Below are 17,649 nucleotides of genomic sequence, written 5' to 3' on the forward strand. Positions count from 1 at the left end.
TTTTCCTGAGCCATTAAAAATAATAGGCAAGGGACAAAAAATACAGCTGTGGGAAAATATGATTATCTATCAAAGTGTATTTCGACATATTTTCTCAGCTTTTATGCTACTGCTAATGAGTATGAAGTTATACAAATTACTTACAAATGTCTCTTTGAAAGCTGTTTCACTTCAGTAATACATTGTTTACCAAATATTTTCCTCGTCTTAAGGCAGTATGTGGGGGTTAATTTGCTGCTATTCAATGGTCATCATCCTTGCTTATGATTAAAAATGATGCTGTAAGTAACCTCAGTTCATTGAAACACAAACATTACGGAAGGTATTCTGGAATATTGTAAATATTGTATTAAGTGTATGAAATTACTATCCAATACCTTTTTGAGGGGTGGGAAATTATATTTTGTTTTTGATTTTCCATTTATAGAGGTACAAACAATGTGCAGGGAATTGTCATTGTGTTCTCATAACGCAAGTGACCCTGACATTTTTGTGTGGGATGCAGAAGGAATTAATCACATTTTACAACCCAGTCAGGATATATGAGTGCTTCATAAATATATGCTGTGGAAGTGGTGGTATAACATCACTGCCAGTGACAGCTTGCGTCATGGAAACAAAAATCTGAATAGGAACAGCAATTTCTCTTCTTAGTTTCAGATGGCATCAAAGGTCCACGGAAAATTTCTTTTCATTAATGCATTCTTCACTCATGGCAGTAGGAAAAATGTTTTTAGTCTGGAAAAAACAAATCAACCTTTTTTTGAAGTAGTGAATATCCATAAGTTCTTTTAATTTAAAACTTCTTCAACATATGCTTTGTGTTCTGATGTAGTAGAGACTTCAAAATCATTACATCGGATTTTTTCATGTTTTTGTTACAGTACTGCCACACAGCCCTCCCTCCCTGTTCCTTGAGAAGCTATTTCTGGTATCTAGCTGCAGCTGAAGCCTCAGCTCCAAATCCAAGTACGAGGGAAAACCTTGACTGGGACTCTTAATGCCTGCTGTAGACTGTGAAAGGCTATCACAGGATTTTCTTGTGTTCTGTGTGTGAAACAGCTCACATAAAACACAGCCCTGGAAGGGCTGAGGTGGGAAGGAAGACCTCTGGAGTTCGTCTTGCTCAACCTCCTTTCAGAGCAGGGTCAGCTGAAGCAGGGAGCTCAGGTCTGTGTCCAGTCAGGTTTTGAGTATCTGCAAAAACAGAGGTGGCGTAAACTACCTGAGCAACATCTTCTGATGTTCTGTCAGCCACACAGCAAAAAAAAAAAAGGATTTTCTTATGTTTCAGTGGAATTTCCTGTACTTCAACTTGTGCTCAAAAAAGGTCACATCATGATGCTATTTGCGTTTGTTAGAGGTCTTCTACATTGCATGACTGAACTAAACAAAGCTACTGTGCATCCTAGGAGGTTAGAAGAGGTACTAATTGAAGAAATGAACATGTAGGTAGGTATGCTCAGTGTTACATTTTGAAGTGAGGGAGACGTCCAGATAAAAGAGCAAACCTGGCTTAAAGCACAGCCAGAAAGACAGCCACTTCTCACCTGCATCATCAACTTGATCATGAGGTTGGAAATCTCAACTCAGCTGACCCTGGCAAGGTTATATGCTGCATAGACAGCTTGACAAACCTTTACTCATGCAGAATTAATGATCAGGGTATGAAACTACATGGTGGAACAGTTATTTGAGCACTAACCCACTCATACTTTTGCCTTGATGGCTTGGCTGGCCAAAGAGCTGTTTGCATGTGCTCCTTGACGGGCTTAAGGGTTGAGGTGAGTGCCCTAGAGAGACAGGCACAGAGTATCCAAATGCCAGAGCAGCTCTGAAATGCAGGCTACAACTGAGTGCCTGCAGGTTTCCTCCTCTTGGTCAAACCACATGAGAAGTGAAAGTACTCCCTGTATAACAAATGCATATGGCCTTGAAAAGACAAAAAATGTAGATGTCTAGTTCTGGGTAGGACAGTTCAGATGTGGCTGAAATAACTTTTGCCCACTACTGTGGATCTGTGTTCAGCAAGACTAACATTGTTTGGTCTGAGGAATGCCACAGTGTGCATCCCCAGGTCCCAGACCGGTGGGGTGACCCCTTTGATATCGAATGAAAAAGGGAACACAATGTTGTCCAAATCTTGGCCCTAGAAATGCTGAGATTTTTATCAAGACATGCTGAAATGTGGAAGGGAACTTCTCAGTAAGCTTATCAGCTACTGGACATTCATTTGTTTTCAAAATTTTGGCCAGAAAGAAAGTGAACCCTTGCCGGTGCTGGTTGCTCTCGCTGTATACAGTAAACAAACCTCACCAGATCCTCTGTACATCAGCCTTTATCAGATATGCAGGCAAAAGTTGTAAACATAAAATGCTCATGAGGCACTCCATTTGTAAGTGAAAGCCTGGGTGTTACCTCAGCTCTCTAACAGTCATTCCATTGGGATGGATTTCCCGGGCAAGGCCTGGAGGGGTGGAGGTGGGATTGGTGGGGTAGAGAGAAGAAAACATGGACCATACTGCTGACAGCAGCAGCAGCACAGAACATCTCTGTCCCTTCTCATTCCCCTCCATACTCAGCTCCCTGTGCTGATTCTAAACCAATGGTTATGAGTTGAGTGTGCGACCCGTGGCAATAGCCAGGAGACCAAGACAAGGTAAACGGACTGTTGGAACAGATTTGAGAAAAGAAAACAGGAGGGAGGCAATGGCATGTGGACCACTGATGGGTTGGATGGAGGAGGTCTGGGATCAGAAATAGAACCCCCAAACTTTCTAACCCAGGGCAGCAAGAGAACGGCTCACATGGAGTCTGAATTCAGCGGAAGTGAAATGGTCTTCACTTTGTCCAAGCCAAGAGAACCTTGAAGCACTGCTTCACGTTTCCCGTGTGTTTTAACTGCCAAACTGAGTCGGAGCTGGAGAGGACTGCTCCATGTTTCCCTGCTGGCATACCTTGAGTGGGGCATGTTGGGCATCATGGCCAGGATCAGCCATCTGTGGGACCCTAGGAGGCCTGGGGATGAGGTGTGTGCTGGACAGCTTGGTATGTTCAAGGCTTGGGGAGCTTTGCACTGCCTGGAGGCAGACATTTAGCAGCTCTGGTGGTAGCTGACAAAAGCTAAGGAAATGCAACATGGCAGGCAGAGCCTCTGTCCCTCTACATCTCTCACCTGTGCTCAGTGCTACCTGCAAATAAGCCCTCTTCTCAAAAAGGCAAATGAAAAAGATTTTTGGTTGACTCTAGTGTTTTCCTGCACACAGATGGAGGCATTATATTCCTGATTCATCCTTGTCTAAGTTTTTTACATTATCTTTTTTATTAACTCTAAAAACACATTCTAAAAGAATGCAGTAAGGTTTAGGTTCCCAAATGCCATAGGAGGATTTGGTCTTTCAAATCAGCTCAATGCTATTATACATTCTATCCTAAGCCTTCCTTTCCCTTCTCCAACTGAGTTTACTTCTCTTTTATAACTGGAATGAAACAACTATTTCTCCTTCCTGTGTATTTTGCTCATTTTTGGTAAGCTGCATCCCTCAGTGTTTGAAATTTTTTTTCAGGGATTGAGCTTTTGTTATGACATATGTTGAACATATCTAACATATCTATCTATATATAGATATAAACATATCTATAGCCCTAGTGTGAATTGTTAGGCAGTAAGGAGAAAGATTTGCTATCAACAGGCTTAAAGTTATAATTATTGCCATTTTGGAGGAAGAGGAGTGCTTATGCAAGTGTTTAGTTGATCAAGCAATTACTTTTTATGCTAAAGGGCTTTTTTTATTTCTATTGCCCTCTCACAAATATTTGTTGGAAACTGATAGTTTCGTTTCACTCCAATAAGCACCAGATTCCTTTGGAGAAAAGATTGGTTCTAGGCAGATGCTCTGTTTAGCCAACTTCTTTTCTTTGGAGAGAAAAGAAAAAGATGTCAACACAAACACAAGTCTGTGATTGATGAGATGTTTTAGGGCAGTGGGGAATATTTCCAATTTTAATTTGTTATGCCCTTAATGATGAAGAGACTAAGGAGATCCTGAAAGCTTATTTAACTTACTTAAACTTATTTTTTGGCCTCCTAAAGGCTAGACTTTAGCCAAGAATGAAATAAAACAACAAATTATTTTTTTTTGTTCTGTTAGGGATTTTTTAAAATATTAGCTTAGTTTTTTAACGGCATTATTTACATTGGTACCCAGCTGTGCCAGCCTGGCCTTATGACTATGATTAAGGGTGTAGTAATGAGTCCTTGAATATAGTGCATTTTTTTTATTTGACAGTCAGTCTAGCACAAAACTGACAATTCCTGTGGGCAATGTCAGCTGTGAGATCAAGAACTCAGTGGTGCCAGTAACCAACATCTGGTCTATTTTCTTAGAAAACCAGGATTGATTTTCTAAGAATAACGGAGCACTGTAACCAGTGAGTATTGATTATTTCATGGAATGACTCTCTCCTACTAGATTTATTTTCTTGCCATTAATAAGAAGACACTAATTAGGAAAAGGGAATTGAATCTTGAACAACTTCACAGGAAGGGGACCTCTGTTTATCACTCACGTCAGTTCAGATTTGCATGGACAAATTTTTAACATTGTCATACAAAAAACAAACTTTCCCTTAGAACTTACATGGGTAAAGAAGGAGAAAAAAAAAAAAGACTTTTATTTCATCACAACATTATTCTTTCTCATCTAGACAAGCCAGTGAAGTCTTCCTAAGAAAACTTTCCCAATTCTTAATTGCTTCCTTCTCCAAGTATTAGGCTGATTTACTTGATCTTGACTTAGGAACATATTACTTTTAGGAGTTTTGCCCATTTGGTTTGCTAAACAAACACAACCTTAAAATTAATGTTTTTTTGCCTGACCTTCTGTGTTTAAGACCTCATTCGACATGAAATCTCTTGAAAGGATGAAAAAATATTCCTCTACTGTATTTCCTGTCTGGGTTTTGTTTTTCTCCAAGTTCTCTTTTTAATGTTGTAATAATTGTTAGGATACAATAGCTTTAATTTTAAAGAAGGAAAAAAAAATTTCTTTGCTCTGCACATCTAGTAGATGCTCTTGATTTTACTTTTCTAAGTTTTAACTCATTTATAGACCTGTCAGGTTTCTTTTGCTTCATGGAAGGAGACAGTGTCACAAGAGGGCACATGAAGGAAACTGCTTTGGCTCGTAGCAGTTACATAAAGGAGGAGGGATGAGGAGACACCATGTTACCAGGCAGCAGCTGCAACAGGTAGAGGTCTTAGTAATACTGTAGCTTTTTCAACACTGTGGCCAAATAGCCTTTCAGCTGCTGAGCCCATGCTCCAAACACAGCCTCTGAAAATGAACGAGGTTCCGCTTGAGCCCAAAGATCCCCAAAAGCATGGATTGACCAAGTCTTAAAATGCTCACTATGTGATACATGACTCTGAGGTCACGCTCTACTTCCAGTCAAGCTCTGGATCATAACATTTGGATTCCACCCTATTACCTACCCAGAGTTTGCCTGACTAAGAGGAAAATAGTTTCCTCATCACCACATGTGGTATCATTGGCAGTTTGGTTTCCTGTTCCACTAGCATCACCTTGCAGACCCAAATAAAAAAATATTTTTTTTATATTTTAGTGTCTCTTGCAATACAGAGTTCCACTTTTCTTTTGCAGAAGGGTGTTCAGCAAATGTGTCAGCAAACTGAGAGTGCTGTCTGCAGGTGTGGTTTAAGTAAGCCCCCTTTTAAATATGGAGCTCTCCCTAGATACTTCTCTCCAGTCAAAGATTTAAATATTCAAATAAATATTTAATGACTTGATGGTTTTCTTCTTCACTGGTGTGAATTTTCCTTCACATGCCAGAGGGACATAACAAAAGAGCCAAGTGGTTTGAATCATGATAACCACATTGCCAGTAAATGGCAAGCTGTATGTTTTGATTGGCAAAGACACTAAGGAACATACCAACTGTGAATTATTTCTTCTCTCTGAATAAGGGGGTTTGCAGGACAATTAAAACAAAGCCAGATAATCTTGGGCTAGGAATGATAAGGAATTTGGGGAAAATGTTGAGAAGAGCTTAGAAAAGTCTAGAATGAGCTCCCCCGTGTTGTTCAAAACTATGCATAGTCAGCATCTATAGTCAAGCTACAAGCTATTCTACACACCTTTGAGGAAGACGGAGTGGATGAACCTGAATGAGGACAAAGACTCAGGAAAATCTACATCTGTTGTCCTGACATAGCCAATATTAGATTTTGTGAAGAAGAATGTCCAAGTGGGGGAAAGCTGTGAATTAGCACTCTTAGTAAACTATGGAAAAACTTAGTTAAGAGAAGGAAGTTTGAGACTGAAAGTTCTTGTTAATCCATCTAGGTCAGTTATCACTCCAGGAGGGCTCCCTCATGATATTTTCTAGTGACTAATCTAGCCTCACTTGAATTCATATCTATGTGGTTATTACTTTCTTTTGCTTTTTAGGAGTCATGATCATGGAAAGCGGGAATTTAAGCTTAACAGCTTAACTGCCAAACAGCTGAAATTTATTACCTCTGAATGCATGGCTCAGCTCCAACAGAATGCTCCCTCATCCTTTCTTAGTTAAAAATGATGGGGTTTTTTACCTGTTCCTCAAATGTCATCATTCTTAATGTCTTACACTTTAAGTACTACATAGATGTCCTGGTTTCAGCTGCGATAGAGTTAATTTTCTTCTTAGTATCTGGTGCAGTGCTGTGTGTTTTGGATTTGGTGTGAGAACAATGCTGATAGCACACTGATGGTTTTGGTTGTCGCTGGGTGATGTTTATACCAAGTCAAGGACCTTTCCATTCCTTGGGCCCTGCCAGCAGAAGGGCTGGAGGGGCACGGGAAGCTGGGAGGGGACACAGCCAGGACAGCTGACCCCAACTAGCCAAAGGGATATTCCATACCATATGACATCATGCTGAGTATATAAACTGGGGGAAGAAGGAAGGGAGGGGGGAACATTTGGTGTTATGGCGTTTGTCTTCCCAAGTAACTGTTACACGTGATGCAGCCCTGCTGTCCTGGGATGGCAGAACACCTGCCTGCCCAGTGAATGAATTGGTGAATGAATTCCTTGCTTTGCTTTGCTTGTGTGCGCAGCTTTTGCTTTGCCCATTAAATCGTTCTTATCTCAACCCTCGAGTTTTACATTCCTTTCCGATTCTCCTTCCCATCCCTCTGGGTGAGAGGGGAGAGAGCGAGCAGCTGTGTGGTGCTTGGTTGCCAGCTGGGGTTAAACCATGACAATAGAACATGCCTAAATGATTTTTTTTCTGAATAGCTGTTACGGAACAAGATTCCTTCAGCACCCAATTAGCTGTGGGATACCCATGGGGCAGCACCAGTTACTGACTTTGATGCACAGAGACTTCATTGAAGTTATGGTTATTGCTGTGGGTGGAGCAACAGCATGTATAGATTATATATATATTTTTAGGTGTGTAATGACAAATGACTGGCATTGTCCTGTGTACTTTGTAACCCCTCACCCTCCCCCCCCCCCCCCAAAAAAAAAAAAAAAAGGCAACTAGATGAATAAAGAAGGTCTTTAAACTGTTCCTCTCCTGGTGCCATGAAGGGCTAACCACTGAGAGAAGGCTGGCCAGACACAGCAAGGGGCCCAGCGGTGAACTGCCCTTGTGCACCACTGGTGGCCCGCCACTGGCTGGCTGATGCCATCTGTGTATCAATTAACAGCATGAAGGAAAGCAGGATCCCATAAAAAGACAAGATGCGTTTTCCTTTTGCTGTCAAGACAGTGTACTGCCTTACACATAACCATGAGAAAAACTTTGTTAAAACAGAAAAAAACGACATCTTTTTCAGGTCAGGCTACCATGTAAACCATAACAAAATTTCTTGCAGGTATTTACATTCCAGGCTTTTGGGAGAGGTAGGACGAATTTTAAATATCACCAGGACTAGATGATGTTGTTGCCATGAGTTCTGAAAAATCTCAAACATAAAATTGCAAAACAATTACCTGTGGCAATAACACATAGTTTAAACCTTCAACAATACCAAAAAAATGAAAGTTGACAAAGGTAACTTCAGTCACTGAATGAGTGATCTTGGAAAATGTAGACTGGTGGGTCTAATTTTTCATGCTGACAAATCAGAACAACTAATAAAATGTAGAATAAACAGATACCAGATAATACATTATGGGAAGGAAGGCAATATGGGTTTTATCAAAGGCAGTTATACCTCAGAAAGCTGCTAGACTCCTTTGCAAGCAATACATGTAAATCTGTGTAGTATGTATGAACTTTCTACAAGCTTTCAGCAAGATCATTAGCCAGTGGTCTTAAAAAACCAAAAAACTCTTAAAACCCTCTCCAGCTAGAAGAGAAGCCCCTTTGGGGTAAATAACTGCTAAAAGATAAAGAATGAAAACTTTTAGCAGTGGAATGAGGTTACTAATGTAGCTCCATGATAGATGCATTACTTCAGGCTGTACTGTTAAATATACCCGCACATGATTTATGAGGAAAAGAGAGAGGTGATGAAGTCTGAAGGTGTTTTGGGATACTCAACTGGAAGGATGACAGTAAGAGGCTGGAGTGTTATATCACACTATTGGGTGACAGGGGAATAAAAAGTTAGATGAAATGTAATGTAAAGTACTGCATGGGGGGGGGGGAAAATGACAATTCCAGTGAACAGGCTCAAAATCAGCTACCAGCCATCACTTCAGATGTGGCTTGTTTTATATACTTTCTCCCAAAGTACCTGCAGATAGCCTCTATTGGCCAGACAAAATACTAAGGTGGATGAATTTTCAGTCTTAATCCATGTCGCATTTTGTTGTGGTTAGGAATTTTGTTTGAAATATTGGGAAGAGATTCAGACTTCATGAGCCCTCTTTAAATGTTTTCTGCTTTCTTATCCTCTCTGTGATGATCGATTCTATCTTAAAATGTTTGAACCACTAGTACTGTAATATTGACAGAAGACAAACTTACAGGACAATACATATGAATTATGTCATTCTCACCATGCAATCAAAAAAGCAGAGAAAACTCAGATGACATTGAAAAGGCCATAGAATTCAGGAATATAAGCATATGTAAGTACTCAAATTCTTCTGTTTTAAGAAAGACATAAAAATTCAAATTTTAAATCTCTTGAGAGTTCATTTCTAATCCTGTGAGACACAGATAAAATGTTATGTTTTGGACAAGAAATAGTTTTTAACACTAGCTTGGCTAAGTCTATCATGGATGATTATGTTCTATTTATACAAATGTTATAGAAAGTTTTGACCTTTTTTTCTTTTTTTTTTTTTTTTCTTAGTACTCTTAAGTGTTCCTGTACGGATGAGGTATTGCACTTGCATTTGCTATATTCCCCTGGTGCTTTAAGAGGTTCCTTTCTGTGCAGGTTTCAGGAGGGCCAAAGTTCTCTGGAGGACAAAAGTGAAAAGCATCATCATCAGTGCCTTGTTTGGGGCCTTTCAGTCTGATGCTGACAAATTATCATACACTGAAAACCAACCATCTGGCAGTGGCCTTTATGCACCAGCACTGAGGGTGGAAGGAGCAGGGGTGCAGGAGGGTCTGGCCACTTGAGGGCTGCATCCTCACTCAGGACTGTCCTCTAGAAATGTCTTAGCTGTCCCTTTCCCTCTGTTGTAGTCCATGAGCAGTGTTGGATGGAAAGGTGTCATCAGGGAGTGGTACCCACCCTCAAAGACAGAGGACATTCTGTTTTCCCTAGACCACCCTCTGCATATGAAGAGCCACAGTGTAACAGGTACTGTTTACGCTGCTGTGCTCTCTTGGTCAGATAGTACCAAGAGGGTCATCTTTTACCCTGTTTTCTGATTTTTATTTCTCCTGCTCACTCTTCCCCTAGATGCTGTCATCTGTTCTGTACTGGAATGTGCTGCACATGTTTGAAAAGCATTATCTTGTGTAAATCATAAGCTTAATGGTTGCAAGCATTTTGTGATCCTTGTGTGGCAGTGATTGGAACCTGGTCTGTTGCTGAAACAGAACCTCTGGAAGGAGGAAGAATAGATCAGAAAATTGTTTCTGTCTGGTGAAATAGAAAAAAAAATATCTATGGAAAGAATTCCCCTTCATAAACTGTAGATTGCATTTGTAGTTTATTGAGCCCAGAACAAAGATTTGATATCTCTTTCCTTTCTATTACAGCTAGTGAACTCACAACTGGAACTTGCTCTTTATAAAAGAATAAAAGAAGGAAAAAAAAATGGTGCAGTAAGTGAGCCCATAAAACAGTATTGGACTCTTTAAAATTATATTATAATTGGAGTTTTTAAACCTATGTATAATCATTACTGTGCTGAAATATCTGAAATAGATATTTTCAACTTAAATGTTAAACAAAAATAAATGCCAGTAGTATGGGGTAGGAAATTACAAATTGAAGCACTCAGTTTAAAAGACTTTATGGCTAATGTAAATCAGGCCTTTCACTTAACAATGCTTTGCTACTTTGGCAACCATGCACCAAGAGACAGTTGGAGTTGCATTATTTGTGGCTATAAAATACTATGAGCAGAATAAATAAACTGAGAAAATAAACTTTGTGAGGATTCCCCTTGCACCACTTAGGCCTGCTCCTGTCCCAACAATGGTGATACAGAAAGGAAAACCAGAACAAGCTCCCTAAAAAGGGCAAAAACTGAGGGCCAAGGCCACAGAGATCTGTGACTCTCAGTTGACCTTCAGTTCTTCCAGTCTGAGGTGTGGGACACTTTTTCTGAGAGAAGGAATAGTGAGAAAATAGCACGCAGAAACCACAATGCTTGCCAAGGAACAGCAGGTCCATACAGGTAAACATCAAAGGGACTGCAGCTTCCCCGGGCTGGGGTCCAGCACCATTCCCCCCACCTTGCCTGCCCGAGTACCCAGAGAAGCAAAGGAGGAAGAAGAGTAAGACAACAAAACCCAAGGCAGGCCTAGCAGAGGGGTAGAAATGACGATGCTGACACTGCTACTATTGTGTTGGTTGCCCCTTGCAGGTACATTTCAAGCCACTGGAGCCTGTAGAATGAATTCTGACCTAACCTGATGTCATGGCACTACTCTTACGCTGCAATCAGTTGCGATGTGTTGCAGGATCGGAATGAGACCCTCAGTTAACCGTTTAAGCCTTGAAAAATTTTACTAAAAGTACTTATGGACACTAAGAGACCTCTTCTAGTGACAAACTTTCTAGCTTGTAGCAGTATCAGTTATGGTTAAAAGCAAAGGGTTCAGCTTGTCCCAGAGTAAATGTGTTGTTCTGTAAGCATTCATATCTTAATTCTTCAGGATTTATTACAGGGCTGTGAAAGAAGCAGCATGTGAGACAAATGGAGTGACAAAAAGATATATAGGAAGAACCTGTGATTATTAACTGAAACAATATAGCATAGGTTGTAATTCTACCAGTGTGACTATGCTAATTTATGCCAACTGAAGCTGGGGTTGGTTTTTTTGCTTTTCTTAATTGCATTTAAAAAGTAATGTATTCATTGCTAATCCTCATGTTTACAGAGAAGTGCTTGAAAACATAAGTGCATCTAATTGTTTGAAGAAGTGGAACACAATTATAAGAGAACCTAATGGAATTATTATTTAATCTTGTGGTATTTGAAGAAAATTATTCCTATTTTTTTCAGACTATTTTTAGAATTTGATAGGAGTTTTGTATAGTGGTAGTTTCTCCTGTGTTTTTATGTATCTTTTAAACAGTGCCAAGACGGTAAACATTATTTAAGGTAAGAAATCTTTAGCATAAAAATTAGTCAAGTTTGATGGTAGCAGATGTAGTAAATTTTGTAACTGAATTACCCCCTGCTTATCTGGAGAAATCGATTGATTGCATTCTATACAAAGATTCCTAGAAAGTTTTGACTTTAGAATTGGCAAATACCTTTTATCTGAATTTCACACCAAAATGGTTGGTACCTCCTTTGACTGAATAACCAGGAAGAAAAGAACTGAAATCCATGACCAAATTGGAATTAATTAAAAACTTTTTATTCTTTTCAGGAGGATTTTTTTCCAATCAGTTTAATATTGTAGAGTGTGCTGGTTTGGTCATACTGGAGTTTGAATTCTCTGTCTACCAGCCAGATGCAGAACAAGAAGCAGCACACAGAACCTACCAAACCTTGTCTTACCCTTATGGTTTGCCTTTAGTGGTAGTCTGCTAGTGTTCACTGAGTTACTGATTTTACTGCTGAGCCAGCCTATAGTGAATGCCTGTTTGCTAGAGACGTTCCTCCTGGGCTCTAGAAAGAAGAAAAGTGCAGACCTGGGACAGAGTGAGCTCAATGGCTTGGAGTAATGAAGAGCTCAGATGGGAGGTGAGGAAGGAGCTTTGTGCTGCACCTCCACGTGACTGCGCTGTTTGCATGGTGTTCTCTCAGGCATTGGACAGGGAAAGACTAACTCCTTTCTCATATGTACATGTCTGTCTTCTTCACAAACCAGTCTAAAAGCCCCAGACACCATGTAAATGTAGAAAAATAGTAAAGTGACAAAGATTGTTGCACATGACCAATAAACTCTGAACATCATAAAGACATCTAAAGCTTCTTCTCTGTCTGGTATTCTTTAAGAATACCAAAACAAATCAAAACTGACACTGAGATAGCTGTAGGCCCATTCTATTCACAGCCAGGTGCCCCAGAACTGGAGGATCTTGCAGCTAAAACTGATCAGGTGTTCCTGCTGCAGTTATTTATCATTCAGTCCCTCCATTTTTTTTCTTTTTTTCTTCTTTTTCTTGAGGGCATCCCAATTTTGCTGAGCCCAACAGTTACCCAGCAACGGGTAGCAACCAGGAGGTTGACTTGCTCCCCCTCAACGCCAAAGACTAGTGCCTCGGCCTCAAAGAACGGCATACAAGCCTAACAGTATTTTGTAGGTGACAAGCTTGAAGAGTGGCCTGCAGGAGCCAGGTGACCGCTCTGTGACCCCAATGCTATGGGGAAGTTGGATTTAGGCTGAGGTTTTGCGTGCATGTTGGGAGTTAAGTTTTGTACGTACAACATGTGACTTAGACATTCTGTAGATACCAGGCAAGACAAAGTTCATGCATGCAAAGAGCCATATGAAACCTTATAAAATAGATAAGATCACTCAGGAGGCTGCCCTGGGAGTTGGTAGGAGGTAGAGGCAGCTCTTTGACTACTGCAGCCTTACTTGCACACTCAGAGTACAGTAAAACCATTTTTAATTAAGCCATATACTGTAGCCTGAAATGCCTTCAGTTGTTGACCTCTGCACTGGATGAGTTCAGAAAAAACTTATGCTGGTGCCTTGAGTTATTAGATCCTCTGTTGAGAATACTCATTTGGGGGTTTTCCCTGTATTAAGCAGGAAAAATCCTAGGAGTTCTTGCAGAATGGGAAAAAAGTGCTTTCCTCAGTGCTGCTTGCAGTCAGTTGGCACTGCTGCATAGAGGGGATCCCCTGAACACACTGAATCGCAGGCTTGAAATCAAAGTGGAATGAAAAGTGATTTCTGACAAAAAATAAAACTTAGAATCATAGAATTATTTAGGTTGGAAAAGTCTTTTGAGATCATCAAGTCCAACTGTTAACCCAGGACTGCCAAGTCCATCACTAAACCATGTCCCCAAGCACCCTATTTACACATTTTTCAAACACCTCCAGAGATGGTGATTATACCACTTCTCTGGGCAGCCTGTTCCAATGCTTGGCCATGCTTTCAGTGAAGATATCTTCCCTAATATCCAATCTAAACCTCCTCTGGTGTAACTTGAGGCCATCTCCTCTTGTCCTGTCACTAATTATCTAGGAGAAGACACCTACCCCCACCTGCCTACAGCCTCCTTTTAGGTGGTTGTAGAGAGCAATAAGGTCCCCCCTGAGCCTCCTCTTTTCCAGGCTAAGCAGCCTGTTCCCTCAGCTGCTCCTTGTAAGCCTTGTTCTCCAGACCCTTCACCAGCCTCTTTGCCCTTCCCTGGACACGCTCCAGCACCTCTACGTCCCTCTTGCAGTGAGGGGCCCAAAACTGAACACGGGGTTCAAGGAGCGGCCTCCCCCGTGCTGAGTACAGAGGGATGACCACTTGCCTTGTCCAGCTGGCCACACTGCTTCAGATACAAGCCCAGATGCTGTTGGCCCTCTTGGCCACCTGGGCACACTGCTGGCTCATGTCTCACGTTCAGCCGGCTGCCAGCCAGCACCCCCAGGCCCTTTCCCACCAGGCACTTTCCAGCTGCTGTTTCCCAGGCCTGTAGCATTGCATGGGGTTATTGTGACCCAAGTGCAGGACCTGACACTTCTCCTTGTTGAACTTCATACAACTGGCTTCAGCCCATCGGTCCAGCCTGTCCAGATCCCTCTGCAAAGCCTTCCTGCCCTCCAGCAGATCAACACTCCCCCCTGCCCCAAGCTGGTGTTGCCTGCAAACTTACTGAGGGTGCACTCGATCCCCTTGTCCAGATCATCGATAAGGATACTGAACAGGACTGGCCCCAGTCCTGAGCCCTGGGGAACACCACTGGTGACCGGCCGCCAGCTACATGTAATTCCATTTACTACCACACCTTGGGCTCAGCCATCCACCTCAGTTTTGACCACTATTTCCCATAGTGATTTTCTTCTTTAAAACATAAATAAAAAGAAAACATCTGTCGGTGTCTACAGGATTTTGTATATACAGTTTTTCTTTTAGAAATAAAAAAATGCTGAAGAATTAGAAATATATGATACATAAATATATCCCAGTAAAAATATTTGAAACTTTGCCAACATTTTAGCTTACTTCTCTTTAATGTCTCTGTTGCCTTATAGCTTATGCATCAATTTATCTGTGTCTTTACCTGAATTTGAAGCTGATTATACCAGACAGAAGTTTAAAATTTGGCACATGACAGATTTCATAGGAACCCCATCAGTCACGAGTCTGGGCCTCTTCAGTGTTACTGGTGAATCTGAGTGACATTTGCCTTTCCCTGCTTCTCCTCTGCTGTTCTTTTTTGTGAAATGCTCCATACAGAAGTTGGGCTGGGTTTATTGAGACAAGCATGTGTGGCAACAGTTTTCATGAAGAGGAAACAGGTCAAAGAACCGTAAAACTTCCAGTTTTCATTTATGACACTGCTGTGGCTACAGGAGATCAGTGAGCAGAGGCACAGCTGCAGTTGCAGCCAGCAGCATGTCTTCTGGTGGCAGAGGTTTCCGCACGGCGTAGCAACTTGCTCCACTGCTGCTTACGGCTGATTATTCGTCTACATTTCTAAGTGGGATTTCTCTAATTGTTCAGTACCCTCAGCCTGATTTAGCTCATCCACCCATGCCTGAGTGCTCCTGACTTGCTTGAAGCCCCAGGGCTGTGCAGCAGGATGGTATCGCTGTGGCCCTGCCGCCTTCCCACGCGCCGCTTTGTGCCCACAGCTGCACCTGCCGCCGGGCTGCCAGCTAAGAATAGTGCCCTGTTAGATGGAGTTACCTCTGAACTGCCACCAAAGGAAAACAGATAACGAAAAACTCAGCACTGCTGAGGGTCACAGAGGACGTCTGGGGCTCAGATAAAGAGCACGAGGCTCTCAGGGTGGCAGCAGGGTGCTTTGAAAGCACTATATCCTTTCTGCCCACATGTCTACCTCCAAACATTGGTGTGCTCAGAGTGCCAGAGGGCTCACCAGGAGATCCACGGGGATTTTGAGGACAAGACGACAGTTGGATTAATGAACTCGATGAAACTGAGCTTTGCCTAATGCTGCTGTGGGGAGGAAGGTCTTGTTTCAGCAGCATAGCAACCGCAAGATGAAAAGGGCCAGGAATGAGAAGGAAAGGCGAGATGGTGTCTCAGTCTGTAATGCAGTTTCCTGGTGGGGGAAATGCTTCTCATCCTGTGGTGTTCTAGAAAGACTCCCACTGAGCAGAGTGAACTGGGCTCGCAGGACTTGGGATTTATTAGTGCTGTATTGCCCTCGTAATGCTTTGATGCCTGGCTCACATTGAGCTCTGTTTGGTCTCAGTGCAGAGTGCAGGAGCTCTCCCAGGACCCCGGTAAGGATGCACATGGTGGCCACGTGTCAGGCTACAGGTTGAATGCTTGACCCCCTTCTCCTGACTCACTCCCTGCTTTCCAGGGGAAGGGTGGCTCAGAGGGATGCCCTGGCAGGTCACTTCCTCGAGGGGTCAGGCCAGATGCCAAGCCCCTTGCTGAGCAGTAAATACAAATTCTCCCACCAGGACCACGCTCAAGCCTGGACCCCTTGTTGTAAGTCTGGTGGTCTTCCAGCAGAGTGACCCAGAGGGCTGTTCACCTGGTGCACAGTGTCACAGGAGTCACCCACCATCCATTCTGGGGACGGTCTTGGTCTCACGGGCCAGACTTGGGATGGCTTTTACCCCAGAGTTTGATGTCTGCAGGAGACAAATGACACAATTTAAGGCCACCCTTTGCCTTGATTTTTAGCTTTGGCTCATTCCTGAGTCTTAACTATAGATTTGCTTTTGGTTTAAGCTGTCTGACAGTTTCTTGCAATTGATAGATTTATCAGGGCAAGTGGAGACAGTCAATTTACGTTTTGGTAAGTGTGCTTGCAAATGGTTTTTTGTCCTCCTAGAAGTGCATGATGTGCCGTTCATTCACTCCTATGCAGTGACTAACCAGCTGCAATTCCCTTTTCCTTACTCAGGACTTTGAAATCTGTTTTCATCTAAAACTCCACTGCCATAGACTTGTAAGCAGCATTCCTTCTACTGACAAAAACGTGGTAAATCCAGTATGATAGAGAATTTCTTTTCCTTTTTTTTTTATTTTCCTTTTTTTTTCCTTCTCCTACATATTATAATGCATACTACTAAAAACCCTACAGGTATTTTTAAACATGATGTATGTGTTATCCAATGGTCTTGTAAGTTGATGTTCCTGCCTTTGAAAAATCATAATTTCACTTACATATAGAAATCATTCCACTACAAAGGCTAAAAATAGAATTGCCTCATTCATCCGCTCTGAAATGATTTATTCTTTTAACCAAAATAATTGCAAAGACAAGCAATCATTTATTATTTTTCATATAGCTAGTTGTACCCTGCTTCACAGGCACAGCAAGAAGCCATCAGTAGCATGCCACACTCAAAAAATCAGTGTGTTCAGGCCTCTGGCACACAGATCTGCTACAGCAATTCAGTGTGCATCAGCTGCATACAGACTGGCAGCAGCCAGCTTATTCTTAACTTGTAGCAAGTGTACCTTCAATGGTATGGTATAGTAAATAAACCACAAGTGTATGGCAAAAGATTTAAAGCAAACTGGTCCTGTTTTAGCTGATATAAAGAAAACTATTTCTGTGACACCTTCCTATCTTACACGTGGGTGTTGGTTCAGTGGACCCTACCCATCACAAACTGGACAAAAGAAGTTGTGCAAGATAAACAACCTTTGTTTTCTGAGTTCAGGCACTTAGTCATCGGTAGTTATTTAGAACAGGTAAATGAGCCAAAACACTTCATAAAGCAATATATTTTTGTTCCTCAGCTACTGCATCTGCTGCTTTTCCACAACCACCTTAATATTGAAATGCTTCTCTTAGCATTGTGCCAGCCATGGGAGAAACAAGCTGGTTGAAAGTAGCCACATGCCAATCACAGTCATAAGGCTGCTCTACACACATTGAAATGTCT

This window comes from Falco naumanni, chromosome 6 (genome assembly GCF_017639655.2).
Source record: "Falco naumanni isolate bFalNau1 chromosome 6, bFalNau1.pat, whole genome shotgun sequence".
NCBI classification, from domain to species: domain Eukaryota; kingdom Metazoa; phylum Chordata; class Aves; order Falconiformes; family Falconidae; genus Falco; species Falco naumanni.